Source organism: Rhipicephalus sanguineus, unplaced genomic scaffold (assembly GCF_013339695.2).
Source record: "Rhipicephalus sanguineus isolate Rsan-2018 unplaced genomic scaffold, BIME_Rsan_1.4 Seq654, whole genome shotgun sequence".
NCBI lineage: Eukaryota > Metazoa > Arthropoda > Arachnida > Ixodida > Ixodidae > Rhipicephalus > Rhipicephalus sanguineus.
This window is the reverse complement of record NW_023615699.1, coordinates 67,846-82,617: the sequence shown is the minus strand read 5'-3', so window position 1 is coordinate 82,617 and position 14,772 is coordinate 67,846. Positions and strand designations below refer to the sequence as shown.

General features: G+C 46.0%; 1 pseudogene; it reads right to left on the bottom strand.

Annotated features, from left to right (window-relative positions):
* Positions 1–7,782: 7,782 nt before the first annotated feature.
* On the bottom strand, positions 7,783–14,539 carry LOC119377998 (uncharacterized; annotated as a pseudogene).
* Positions 14,540–14,772: the final 233 nt, after the last annotated feature.

Here is a 14,772-nt window from a genome sequence, read left to right as displayed (position 1 = left end):
ACTTTTTTTTTACCGTTTGTGCTCACGCCAGTTTTCATTCCAAGCCTACCCTCACACGAGACCTATAAGGCTTTACACCTTTTAAGTATTCCGATGGCACTGTGCTCCACTAAAGTACTACCAGAGAACATTGCAGTTCAGTTGGACCGACTGCTGGGCTAGTTGGTCTTGCATTATCACAATGTTGATTAAAGCACATACTAGTGTGGTAATGCACACTAGTGGACACAAAAGCACTCATCCTTGTCTGTGCTGTACTTTTGTATCTGTTTAAATAGCAATAACAACACTGCAATTGTTCACAGGAAGTGTACCAGTGAGAAGACTGACAGCTGTCTGAAGTCATATGTTTAATGAGGCTTCACAAAAACAGAAATGTTGGCAGTTATTACAGGAAATGTGCGCCATTGTAGACAACCAGCACAGTGCACTCACAACACTGCCTTGCTATTCACTGCAAGCAAACAGACAACAATGTAACAGCAAGAAACAAAATGTAAAATTAACTGCAGGCCTTCAACTTGTTCACTGCATGTTCTGTTGACAAGAAAGCCCAGTATAACCAGTTCCTCTGGTATAAACCACTATCCTGTTCCCTCGAATTCCATAGCGGTGTCGTGCGACAGTGCATTTTGTTTGATACTGTGCCTGGCTGCTGTACCCAAACATTTCATTCAGCATAAATTGGAATTGCACACCTGCAGCAATGCCTCGCCAAACAAGATGAGGGTAAACAACTTGGAAACACTCGTCTGTGTATTTTACTTCTGGTGTGACGCTGAAATGTGATAAGGAAATGGGGCTATCGTTGCCAATGTTGTTTAAGATTTTGCACTATGATATGCTGCCACTGTCTGAAATTCGAGCTTTGGTTATAAAGATGAAGCAGAAGACACAAGTGCATGTACTGAGTTGATCTGCAAGAGCACGAATTGAGCTTCTGCGATGAATGCTTATGAGCAATAAATTACTTCCAGCAGCAAGAAGTACTAGAGTAGACAATCTGTTGGCATTGGAGCAAAGCTTTTGGATAAGTTAGGAGGCATGGCTTTACGAGTCAGTGTTTTCCATAACAAGCAAACAAAAAAACAAGCTCTTGACACGTTTATCACACTTGCAAGCTGCTGCACATTTGTGACACATCAAGACAAAGCCTGGGCCACACAGAGCACTGCACACATGTCTGGTTATGCATCTTTGGTGGCTTGCACACCTTGCAATCACAATGTGATGTCGTACAACATAATGCTCATATAGACATGTACGTACAAGGCGTACAAGTCCGCATTCACTAGGTATCAATGTCATGTCCTCCAACATATGACTCGACGTGCGACATTATATGCCCAGTAGCTAGCTTGGACAACAGTTTCTGAAGACTGATGCTACCTGGCTGCTTACTTGTAAAATATGTCAGACTTTCAGTGCAGAATTACACGGAAGTCATTAAATAAAACAGAACAAATTGCCCTGCTTGTTCATTCTGATTATTTCTGCGTAATTCTGCACTGAAATTCACAATCCCAACTCGCCCGAAAAATTGGGCAGTTTCACCAACAGGGCTAAGCATTGAGAGTGATAGCAAGGTTTAACATTGTACTTGGGCTCCTAGGACGGTGCTGTAACTATACATGGGTGTGATGACATGACATAGCACAGAATGCAACTACTGCTGGAGGGAAACAGCAGCACCATGGCATATACCAGGTATCTCGCAACGCTCGTGTGTTGTCAGTGAAACTGCAGGTGTTGTTACTACAGTGGTGCATAATATGAGACTGATGAAAAACTGATCATCAAATCTGGTCACTCACTGTGATCAGACTGATGGCTGAGCAGTTTGAGCTGCCATACCCTTCCATTACGTTACGTCAGGTTGTTACATTAGTAGGCACATGGAACCCATTAGATACATGAATTGTGAGGGTTACTACTTGCCCTTCTCACTAACAGATGCATACGGACCGTGAGCAGTGCAAGATGATGCGGGCACATAACTAAGCAAGTGAGCAGTGCTCCGTGAGGGTCGGCTTAAGACACATCTATTTCACGCAGCATAACGCAGACAAACACGTACAAACGTGCACAAAATATTTCGCCACTCTTCTGGTATGTAGACAGGCCACTACAAAGGTGCAAAAATGAGGTGGTGCAGAACAGACTTTAGCCGACTAATCAGGCGCCCAAGAACGGCAGCCTCACACATTAACACTAGGTCGTCCTGCTCTTCAAAAAAAGCAAGGTGAATACAGTGGGAGAGTGCAGCACTAAAAAGACAGTGCTATGTAAAACAGGAACCAACCAAACCCTGAATAACGGAAGGAAAGCTGCGACCCAAGGTTAACCAACTACAGACCTTGCCAGGAAGTCTGAAAGAAATACTTCATGCATGCGTAAACATGGATATAGAAGCACATGTTTACGTATCTACAGATAAAAACAAATCTATGACATAAAGCCACTGCTGCAAGATAATTGGGTCTGTCCCACGAGCGAGAACTAAGTTTAGCATGTTCACACTGTGGCAATGCCTTTTGCAAAAACAATGTAATGATAAATGGGGTGTAGGAAGAAAGAGGAAATATATAACAAAATTGAAACAAATAATACCGCATAACTACCTTGACTGGGTTCTCGAAAGAATTTTTGTTCACTAGGTGCATACATGAGTGGACGATGTGTGTCAGAGGGAAAAAAGCGCAATCACACAGGACTGTGTGTGTCACAGTGGGGGTTAAGGTTTGTTTGGGAGGCACTGGTATCTTGTAAAATTCCAAAATTCAATGTGAACAATACAATGTAGTGCTCCCCTCTGGCCACACCATTGTAGAGAGAGGTATGCTTGCGAAAACATCTAGAAATACTTCAACGTGTACATACAACATGCCATCCCCAGACACTTCCAGTAATCTCGTGCAGTTGGGCGCTACTGCATTCCATCTCACTGTTGTTAACCACACTCTTTGGCAGTGCTGTTTCATGAAAAAGGCACAAAGGATCATTTGTTTACCATGGCAGTGGAACAGAAGGAAACAGGGTACAGGACTGGAATACATCATGGTGGCCAACCTCACAAAAGCATACCATCGCAAGGGCCAAACTCGAAAGGCACGTCAAGGTGTCCGTGTACATCGCGGTCCTTGCAAAAGTTTCAGAGCTGCAGCCCAAACGTACAATCCTGACGATTGAAAATAGTAAGGGCACAATTTGTTCGTTGCAGCAGTGCTCTCCATTGACAGTTGTTATAATTAAGCTGCACAATTCTATGCTGCACTAGAAAAGTTATGACTATGATAAATCTCATACTGCAGTGTTGTTGGTACTTCTTAGAGAACTCTTGGAATTACGCTGCTCTTATACAGTCTTTGTCAAAATTATATGGGCTATGTTGCCTGCAATAAGTTCCAATGCCTTTAGGAATGAAAAGAACTCTTGTACTTGTCACCCAGCTGTTGTACCAAAGGAACCACGCCAAGCAGCCACAAGACATGCGATGAAAGTGCAGAGCAGCACACACACTTTTGTAAAAGGCTGTACATGTAGTGTTCCTAACTGCAGGACCTAAGTGGTGACGATGGATATAATGAACCAAAGAGCTTTTTCCAAGCCTACGGCCATGGCTGTATGTGGTGTTATGTAGCATCTTAATCATCCATGTATCCCTTCACAACTTTAGAACAAAAAATTTTCATCCACGTGTTAGATTTGTGGTAGCATTACATTTGTCAAGACAAGGTTTCTACAGCATAGCAGTAAAGGGCAGAGACTTTGTCACAACGTCAACAGCTGCATGAAAAGAAAAGAAGGCACTTTGTGAAGGCAAATGTAAACAACAACTGGCAAACCGACACACTGTTTACAAAAAAAAAAAAAAGAAAGCCAGTAAAACACGAGCAACAACATTCATAAAGCAGACCTCGGTGTTTGCGGACGGCTGCGAAAAGAGGTACGTTTCGCTAGATACAACTACTAGTGTGCGCAGTAAATTCACCAGAAAAAATCGGGCTTGAGGCGTCGCAAATTGAGAAATGATAGAAAAAAAAATTAAGTAGCAAACATAAGTAGTGTTTGAGTATGTCTTCAAGAAAGGCACTGCACTTGCTGTGGCTTGCCTTCGACCAGTAAATGAGTCTACAAATGGGAAAAAGAGAAGAAAATAGTGTGATATGCATACTGTTAAATATGCTAGTGTGATTGCGATGCCTAGTCATGCTTTTCTGCATTATCTAGGTCAGGTGTAGAGCTACTTACTCTCTCAGCTCTGTTTGACAGGCACTACAGCAACAGTTTAATGAACCACTAAATGGAAAGTAGTATCACCAAAATACTTTTCGTGTGGTTCTATCCAACATTCCGTTTTATGCTTGTGCTGACTGCATTATAACACTGCCTGAGTTGTATTTGACGCTTTGATTATGACTGGTGCAAAATACCCCCCTCCCCCTAGCAGGAATTTTAAGCCATAACATTGTGGCTGTGACGTAGTGTGAAATGACTAATGCAATCCTGAAAACAGCACGTGAAAAATATACCAGAAATATTCACTGCAACTTATGCTTTCAAGGACCCCTGACACCAAAATTGAAACCTTGAGATGTTTGTGTTGTTGTTTGATTGTCCTGTATACGGGGGGCACTCCTGACTAATTATTATTGCCAGACGTTAGCTTTAAGATATTTTAATTTGGTTGTAAAGTAAGCGTGAGCGCTCATCTGAGTTGGCAGCACCTCGCGACATAGCCACTGGTACGACGTAGGCTGTGGCCCCGTGTGACATTCCACAAGTAAAGCGAGTATTGTCGACGTCAGAAGATTTGCGGGGCGGGCACAACACCACGACTGACACCCGGCGGACTATTGTTCTTCACCCCTCTCGCTCTGTTGTTGGGCTGTTCACCCAGGAATGCTTTTTTTTTCTTTTTCCTGGGGAGGTAGCGGGGGGAGGGGGTGCATGCGCTTAAGGGGGGGACGCGGCTTTCGTATCGCGCAAAATCGCAAAAAAATCGATTTTTTGAAAATCACATTTTCGGTTTCTGTAGCCCTTTTTCTATCTGATTCCAAAATATCTTCACTGAAAACCACCTAGAAGTGCTTTAAAAAATTAGTTGCGCGGGCTGAGGTGTCGAAAATTATTGGGATCGCAAAAAAACAGTGCTTTTCAAAAATTTCTTGCTCCGCAACGGTACAACCGGGCGCCGCCATTTTGAGCTCGCCGTAAAGGGCATTTCTTCCTTTTCAAATTCCCCGCCTCAGCTGGCGCCTCCCTTTAAAAACAAGCGCACAAAAAGCAAATCTCTGAAGGTTGTTTCGAGGCCTCCGATTGGCCGCGTCCGCCATGTTGCTCTAGGACGCCTCGCCATTGGTCCGATGCTCGCTTCGAGAGGACAGTCGTCTGCTGCTTACGCGTCGCGATGTTACCTGATGTTACGACTGTCGAAAATCACGCTACTTAGTGACGCGTCCGCTCTCGTTCTGTGTACATGGGTCGACGATAATTTAGAATATGATTACCCTGTAGTTTGACAGCTGCAAGCGGAAGCGCCGTCATCAGTGTACGATAGACGGTAGCGTGCCGCGCTTGTCGCGAACATCGCAGATGCGCGTCTCGGGTAGTTCAGCTTGTCAGCACTTCGTCCTCCGTGACGAAGAACTTCGCGGGACTACTCTTTGTACTCGCGATCGAACATGACGTGCTTTGAAACATCGGGCACCGCGGCCACGCACACCGCGACCGAGCTTGCTGCTCGGAGTCGTGGCTAGGCCTAACTCCGCTTACGGCGCTGGTTTACGAGACGAATCCGAACTTTGCGGGCACGGACATCGCGCTAGCGACAAGCCGCACTGTGCTTCGTCGCAAGCAACACAATCGCATCGTCCGCTGGCTACTCGAAAGTGCGGATGGGCACTTTACGCATCGGCAGCGGACTCCCGGTCAAGCTCGTCGCGCATTGACCGCTCCGAGCAGCGGCTAGCAATTTCGCGCGTCGGCGCCGCAAAATGAGAGACCAAGTACGTTACGCGCGCCGATTTTTCGTCGCCGCGGCTGAGCACTGCGTATTGTCGCCGAATGCCGCCAGCCAGCATATAGTGCGCGACTTCCCGACCCCGCGGCCGAGTACATCGGCATGAAAGAAAGCGCTGGTGATGCAATTTAGGCACGCTTGGATTCGTGCTTGGTATCGCCGCTAGCTCTGATGAATCTTCTAAAATAACGAAAGCCTCGCAAATTACCGTTTCCGCGACCGAGTGGATGACGAAACGCATCACAGGCGAGGTTTGCAAATGAGCGTGGCGTGTGTGAAGCAGGGAGTTGAATTTATATCTGACCAACTCGCGTTATTGAATAAACTGCTCATATATTTCATCCCAGAAATGTTTGCAATAAGTGTGCCAATTTTCATGAAAACCTACGAAGGAATAAGAAAGTTGGTACTGAATGCCACGACCCCCACCTTAATTTTATTCAGAAGCTCACTGGAAAGAATGACCTCCGACACACATCCAATGTTTGATGGAGACAGTGATACTTCCCTGACTCTTTCTGAAGAAAGAACATACGGATTTATTCCATTGGCTAAAGAGACTGTATAAATCATGTCAAAAATAGGATGGGTACAGCTCTGCCAACACCTGTATCAAGAAGCAAAAAAGATCAACCACTTGGAGGATGGGCCGGCCTGACTCAAGACCTGATTAATTTAAAGACTGACTGGTTATGGTATGGCTATCCGTGACAACGTTGACATTGATGACATGCAAAAGGCCATAATGGCAACGTTCCATCATGTCACCTCGAGAGAGGAGCCACGCCATGAATTCTGCCCACTTGGGTCCCTGAGCTGGTGCAAGTACCGTGCTGCAGAAGCTGAAGGCAAGGCTCCACCACCGCACACGTATAAATTGGCAGCACTGCATTGCTGCCAGTCTACTAAAACCTGACCACACTCAGTTGCTCGGCTGTTGCCAAAAAAAAAAAGTCAAATGCGGCCGAGAGTCTTCATTCGGTAGTTTGGTCAATTCTACCAGAAGAGCTAAACGCTTCACTGATTGCCGCCGAAACAGCTGTCAATGAGGCAGTCTGCAAGTATAATACTGGCACTCTCCATGCTTATAGAGAGTTTTGTGCATCACTTGGCCCGAAGCCTGGAAAGCACTCCACTCAATGAGCTGCAGAGAAGGATGCCACACGGGAAAAAAAGGCATCAAAAGTGCACCAAAGCAAGCACCAAACGCTCAAGAGACCTCACATCACTAAGAACACCAAAAACTATGATCCTGGTGCATTCCAGATCACTGGACGCAAGGTGAAACTTCGAGAGCCGTTTTCTCAAAAGTGCCTTTTTGCCTGCCTGCCAAGTTTGCGCAGCCATTTTCTTCCTAACCGTTTGGCGTATTTTGACTCCGTTTCTTTTGTCATGTTTCTTAGACTACAATGCATGTCGTGACATTCTTTCTTTCTCACTTTGACGCTTTGTAATTTTACAAAGTGACTACTCGTTCATCCCAAGAGTGTGCCCGATTTGAAGGTGTCAAAAGAATCGCAATGCAAGAATATTGTGTTGCAAAAAAATAAAGCAAGAATTTCATGACACTCAGCGTGCATTTAGCTATGCAAAAATTCACCTAGCCTTCTAGTCCTTTTTTAAACTCTCCAGGCATTGCGCAAAGTGCAAGAAAATGCAAGAAGTAAAATTTAATTGAATAAAAAGTTCTGAAGATATCACTCTGAAACTTTTTTAGAAGCAGCAGGGAGACATGCTGAATATTTGTACCAATTTTCATCAACATCTGTTAAGTTATAAGAAAGTTGGTTTTCCAAAGCCACGTCCCCCCTTAACATACCAAATCACCCGCATAACTTCATTCTTAACCGCGCACAGGGCCCTGAGTTGAAAAATGTGCTTTCAACGACACCAAAGCTTGAGTGCACGTGATCTTGGGCGCTCCCCCGCTGTAGGGCGCTAGTTTCTTATGGTATTTAGCTGTGCGTTTCAAACTGACTCAAAACTGTTCTTAATTAACGATGCTAGCATTAATTATACAATGCATTAGAGCATTTACAATTCAATTTCAGGATTACCAGACACAAAGCTACAAATTACAGTAAAAAAGTTGCAAACAAAGCTTTCGCTGTCGAGGGTCCTTTAAATCTACCAGCCATTCTGGCTCTTAACTTCCCACTGTTTAGGAACAGATTAAAGGCTGCAGTTCCTTTCAGGGTTGATTCACTGCCTCACACCAAGAACACTGCCGTTGCATACAACAGTTCATTAATAAGTCTTGCATGCTTTGTTTTTCAGAAGTTTGCCTCTATGCAGTAGATCCTGTGTAAAATGAGCATTTTCCAAATACCATGCTCTATCCTCTCATGAGTGAGCGCAATACAAAAAAAAAAAAAAAAAAACAACAAAGAAGCAAAGAACAAGATAGCAAAAGGTGTACAGGAGACATCAAACCAGCACAAAGACCTTTTGCCAGGCAGAAAACTAGCATGTGACATATGTGATGAATTAGTGCCACCGAAATCACGGAACATTTAACTGGACCATTTTGCTTTGATATCATCACTGAAGTAGGAAAGGAAAATGGAAACTAGAGGCAACAGAGCTTTAGCTGCAAGTGATGGGCAGATCAGACAGCGCAGGTGTCTCTTAGTACTACTATAATATACAGCCTGTATTACTTTCACGCAGCTGCAACGCCTCTGGCAGGTCACAACACAGATAGCCACAACAGCAATGCCGCATATATGGCAAAACATACAGGAGACAAATGAAGTCTCGGTAGTAACCATCTGCAAAGGCCGAAACAACTAGAGCCTGTATGAGAGGTGGGAGAAGTGGACGAGGACATTTTTGGTGGCTGTATCCATCAGAATGCTAATTTTTTACAACCTGGCCTCAGAGTGTTGCGCGACTTTCACGCGACAGATGATGTCATTCAATTGCAACTCGTGTGTAGGTGGGAAAGAACGGTGCCAGTCGGCTGTTGCCGGGGGGAGAGCCACGTACGACCCTTCCGGGCGGCGCACCACGTAGCTGTTTTCGGGCACGGCATAGATGACGTCGGCCTCGGGAAGAGTGACCACCGTGAGCTTCTCGCCCGTGCCAGGGGCCTCCTGCACGTGGCTGCGTGCCTCGGGCAGCTGCACTGGCCCAGCTGCGCTGCTGGGAGCAGCCGCGGTGGTGGGGGCACTACTAGTCTGGTTTTGTGGCATCTGAAATCGGGGAAGAGCAAGCAAGTTCAACGAGCATTCGAAGCTGCTCAAGATGGTTTTCATTCAACGTGGCATACAGTGCGGATAAATGAGAGAGATAAAGTGTGCCTCTTCTCTTTGTATTTTTCGTTCTATCAACCTTTATTTCACATTAATTCACAAATGAATGAACGCTGGGACGATAACTGAGAGCTGCTTGCTTGCAGCTTGATCAGCTTCTTGCCCCAGTTTGATGCAGTACAGACAGATACAACGCGAGCTGGTGTGTACACATAGTTGTGCAATCAATAACAATGTATAGGCCTCGTGAGCTGGTATGGTGGCGCTACTGCTCTCGCCCTCTATCGGGTCAGCGGCGGACTGTTAGGATTGTCGACTACGAGCGCGCCTGCATGTTTCAGGCAGGCGACGACGTTTGCGGCGGCCGCTCTTCGCCAAGAACGGCATTTTTTTTTTCTTTTTGCGAGTATAGACTCGTGTACTTGTGTTTCACTTTTTTGTCGAAAAGTCGGTCTGTCGGCGACTCTCGTCGGCATTCAACCACCCTATCGTCCCCTTTCCGCCTCGAGGCACCCGAGGGAGGCAGAGAGCCGCTTGTCACTCAGAACCAAGCTACGAGCTCGTCTTCCCATAATGAGGAGGGGGAAAACAGCTTTGTGCACCGGAAACGACAAACAATGAGAGCCTTTGCGCCTTTGTTTTTGTTTTTTTTTCCTGCCTGAAAAACCTTTCAAACTACAGCCGTTTAAAGCTGTAGCCGAAAAACCAGCATGCAGCGACTCTTGTTAACGTAAGCATTCAACAAAACTTCGTCCCCTTTTTTCCTCAAGCCATTCGAGAGAGAGAGGCCCCACTCAGTCCGTCTTTTCGCTGAAAACCGAACTGCAAGCCCTAACAACAACAACAAAAAAAAAAAGAAAAGAAAAAGCCGACAAAACACAGCTGCTTGCACCGGAAACAAGTTCTTTTCCGTCCCGTTGTGCCAGCCATCCACGCGGGGCACAGTAGATGACCCCCCCCCCCCACACACACATACACACACACACACACAAACAGGCTAACAACGCACACACACACACACAGGCGAGCGCACAGACAGTGAAACTGCAAGCGCCCATCAGTTCGTCACTGGTTGACGTCTGCTAGGAAAGCGCATCGCCAGCCAAGGCCGCCAGCCCGCGCGTGAACGTGAGGAGAAGAAGCGACGATCGTGTGTTGTTCTGCTGTTTCCGTAGGATTGAAATGGCAATAACGTGTGTTTCAAAAGGAGTTCTCGGTCGCTTGGTACGAAGTTGCACGCGAGTGGTCAGTGTGTGGTCTGAAAGAAGAATTGATGTGCGCGATGGAATTTCCGACATTATTGGGAAATGCAGAGTGCAATCGAAAACCGTGGATTACGTACGGAGTGAGCTTTTAATTTTTCAGTGCTCTACGTGTGCTGAGCCATACCGAACTGTTTTCGTTCCTAACGAAGAGGACGCGGCAAATTTGTGTCTGATTCCGCACCGGCTGCCCCTGCTCGCCACTCTGGCTGGCGAGAAATCACGCGTGAGAGCAGAAGACGCAGACAGGCACATTGCCCTTCTAGGTGGCCGTTGTCAGCCTGCTATCTTCCTATTTCTTTGTGACCTTGTAAGCTTGTGTATACAATTAAAATAATAATAAAAGGCGAAAAAAAAAACCGCACGAGAGTGGGGACACTTATGGACGGAATTCGAGGCGTTGCTTACGCAGCCCCACACAGCTGCGGTAGAGTTGTCTTTCATTTTCGTCCGACTTCTGAGGTAACCCGCAGAATTTTAAAGCTAGTTGCTTCCGAACGGTGTTCCTACAGCTGTTGTGCCAGCCATGCACGCGAAAGTACGGAAAATTACCAGAGTTCTGCGACGTTTTTACGTCCTTTCGGCGAGGAGCCATGCGTTTCTACCGTGACTGCGGGCACGGGAGCAACAAACGACAATCCTAAGTTTTCCGCCGTGGCCGTCCGATGGCGCTGCCTGTTCGGTTCAAAGCTGCAACGCACTAGGCCTATAATACAAAACAGAATGTGTGCAAACCTCATTTCTGAATAAAATAACTCATAATGCTTACTTTTTTCTCTTTGTGAAGGGTACAAGCTTGAAATGTCACTTCGCGTTCCTTTTACTTTGTCTGTCATAGTCAATGCATTCTCTCATAATTGCACCCACCTGCTTAGCAGCGACATCCCTGTGGAACGTGTCGAACGTGACGAGGCCGGCACCATTGCGGCACAGGTCGGGTACTGCCACGCCCGCACAGACACCTCCCAAAACATGGCACGCGTAGGTTAACACCACCTTGGACAGGATGACTGCAAACAGGGCTGCCAAGCCGAAATCGCCGAGAGGCAAGCGTATGCAACAGAAAAGACAATTTTCCGTTAGCTAATCTAGAAGCTGTGGAGTCTCAAACGGCCCTTGTAATAAAGGAAATGAGAACACAGTACTGGTGCAAATGAAAAATATATGAACAAGAAACTTTTGCTTGGTGAGCATACCTTGTTTTCCTGCGTATAACCCGCCGCTGCATATAAGTCACACCCATGTAAAAAAAAATTGAAGGGAGAAAAAGCAAAGAAACAAACAAAATACCCTTATTGTTGTGAAGCTACCTTCCTTGCCTTACCATGAAGCAATGCCGTGAAGCCAACTTGCACACAGAAGTTCGTGTATAATTCACACTCTGACTTTAGCTCCCTGTTTCCTATATATTTTGTGCAAGTTATAAGTGGGAAAACACTGCATAGCCATGAATTTCAAGCTGTGCAGTGCTTTACAACATAAACAGAAACGCTTCCCTTTTATTTGCGGACACGAACTGTACAGAGTCAACCTCTCATTATAGCCTTCTGTCAACCATTGCCAAACGGCATAAGTTTTGTATCTTTCGCTAGTTCAGCCAAAAATTTGCACAGCACATTTACTGCGATCAGCATTCTTCAGATGCTGTGGTCGTTTTCCTGTCAGCATGGACATCTGTGCCTAACCCAAAATATGGGCCAATCCCGAAGATATTAGTCTAGAAATTTGGGCTGTAAAGGTTGTGCTGTGTACACAACACACACACACACCACACACACACCAACACCACACACACACACACCACACACAACACACACACACACACACACACACACACACCACCACACCCACACACACACACACCCACACAAACACACACACACACACACACCACACACACACACACACACCCACACACACACACACACACACACACACACACATGCACATCCATGATCGCTTTCATGTGTTTTTCGGTAAAAAACAACAGTCCTTTAAAATTTTTTTTAGGTGCTGGTCGGATTAAAACATGTCATATGGGTTCCTCAAACACAGCAGCTCAACAATTTGATATGTAACACCACAAATGCCTGCAGTTAGAGGTTCACGGATCTCGGAGGCCCCAACTTTGTGGGTGTGCAACTAAATGGCATAGTGTGTCCAAAGGGAAGCTGCAGTACAGGTGTCACACAATGCATTTCAGAGGTGGCAATATGGTGTGTCTTTACACCACTTCACTGCTCATTACATCAACATTTACCAAGAGATGGCTCTCACTATCACACTTATCACTGCCACCTGCTCAGATGCCAGTCGATTAGGAAAACTTGTTCAGTAAAGGAAGTGGCAAATGTGGGCTCCAAGACATGAGGTGTCTACAAGGAAGTAAGACCTACCTGTGGTCTTGTCACCGGTGTAGGTGGCCAGGCACGTCACGACATTGAAGCTAACAACTGCCACAAGGAAGGACAGCAGAACGTGCACCGCGACCAGGACTGTGTTAGGGTGTCCCTGTGTTCTAACCCGACGTGGTGAGTATGCAGCCAGGGCAAACGCACCAGACACAACGCACACGACACCCTGCAAAAATTGACACCCCTCAGCAACAGTCCTGTTGGATGGCAGTACTGTGAATGGCTTGGTGCACTGCCATGGAACCCACATATTTTTGGGACCAAGGTTTTGAAGCAAAGCTTAATTGAAAACCAAGGTTTTTTTTTTTTTTTAATTGCAGCAAGCTTCCCTAAGCTACACCATCAATTGTTACAATAGTGTGAAGCATTTAGTGGAGTGGGGCAAAGATATAGCAGTGCCCACATACTTTACTACACTTTTATAAATGCCACAGCACTAATAGTATATTGACTAGCCAACATAAGCCAGTGCTGGTGTTATGGAAATAAATACAATAGTCTTTGCACGAACATGCAATTTTATTAAAATTCATGAATGTTCTGGTGTATATTTCATTGTGATTATATTTTTATATGATAGTTTGTATGTTCTACCTTACACCAATAGAAAATTTTCCCCCCTTAATAGCTTCGAGAATATGTATAGATTTTAATGCTGATTCGAAAACTGCTTCTGAAACCCCAGTTTACTTCCCAAGTGACTGGGGACACGTAATAGTATAATATCTCTACTATTTTTTTTTTTTAAAGCAGCCAGAGTATGTAGCCCGTCATCTCAATCATTTGACATGCATGTTTAAGCACGGCGCCCACTCGTGATACCGCAGTTTGCGTGCTCTCACATTTATCACGTAGTTCAAACTTGTGATTGGGCGGCAAAAATAAAAACTTCGAGCTGAGCAACATTTAACTTTGTGTCAGTGTGTAATGAAACTTCCTAGTTTGATAGCACACTACTACAATACGGGAACTACAGCCAAAGCGCCGGAAATCGCGACATACCGAATACAGCCCTAGCAACAATACGCGATCGCCGACGGTGTTTCTAGCCATGTTTCGCGCATGTACGACGAAACGCTGCGCACGATGACTCCCATGCTGGAGGAGAAGGTGTGCGTGCAGGGCCTCGAGGCGACTGTACGAGGCACACTGGCGCTTTCCACGCACATGGTCCAGCGCACGCGCGCGCGTGCGAAAGTAGCTGCACGATCGAAAACCGCGGTGCGATCGTGGACAACAAAAGGAGCGCGCGACTCGCCTGCAAGAAGGAGGCTCCCGTGCGGTCTTTACACTTGTGGTCTAGCGTGAAGACAACGTCCGCGGCACCGACGGCCAGGAGGCCGAGGCCGATGATGAGCTGGATGATGGCCAGCACGAAGCAGGCCACCCATCGTCGCGGGAGTCGTCCGCTCTTGGTGGTCGCGTGCTGTCCTTTGGCTTTCTCGCGGGACGCCATCTTCGTCGCTGCCGCCGAACTGGGCGTGGATCCACCTCCCTCCGGTCCTGTTGCTCCTCTGGCATCTTTATTTTGGCAACTTTCACTCTTCTCGGGGGACCGTCTACAAATATAGCAACGCCTTCCCAGCCTCCAACTCGGCGCGCGCTCATGGCAAAGAAAGACTTCAAACTTCAATAGTTGTACAAACACAGTTAAATACGCAGCTATATTTTTGTAACTCACTAAAAATCTACCAGATGCATGCTTCATCTATTGGCTAAACAAAAAACTACTTATTACGTTACTATTGCTAGTTTGCTTGGAAGTTGTTAACTCTAGCACAGGTGAGAGGACAACCTGTTATGTCAAACAGTGTTTTGGT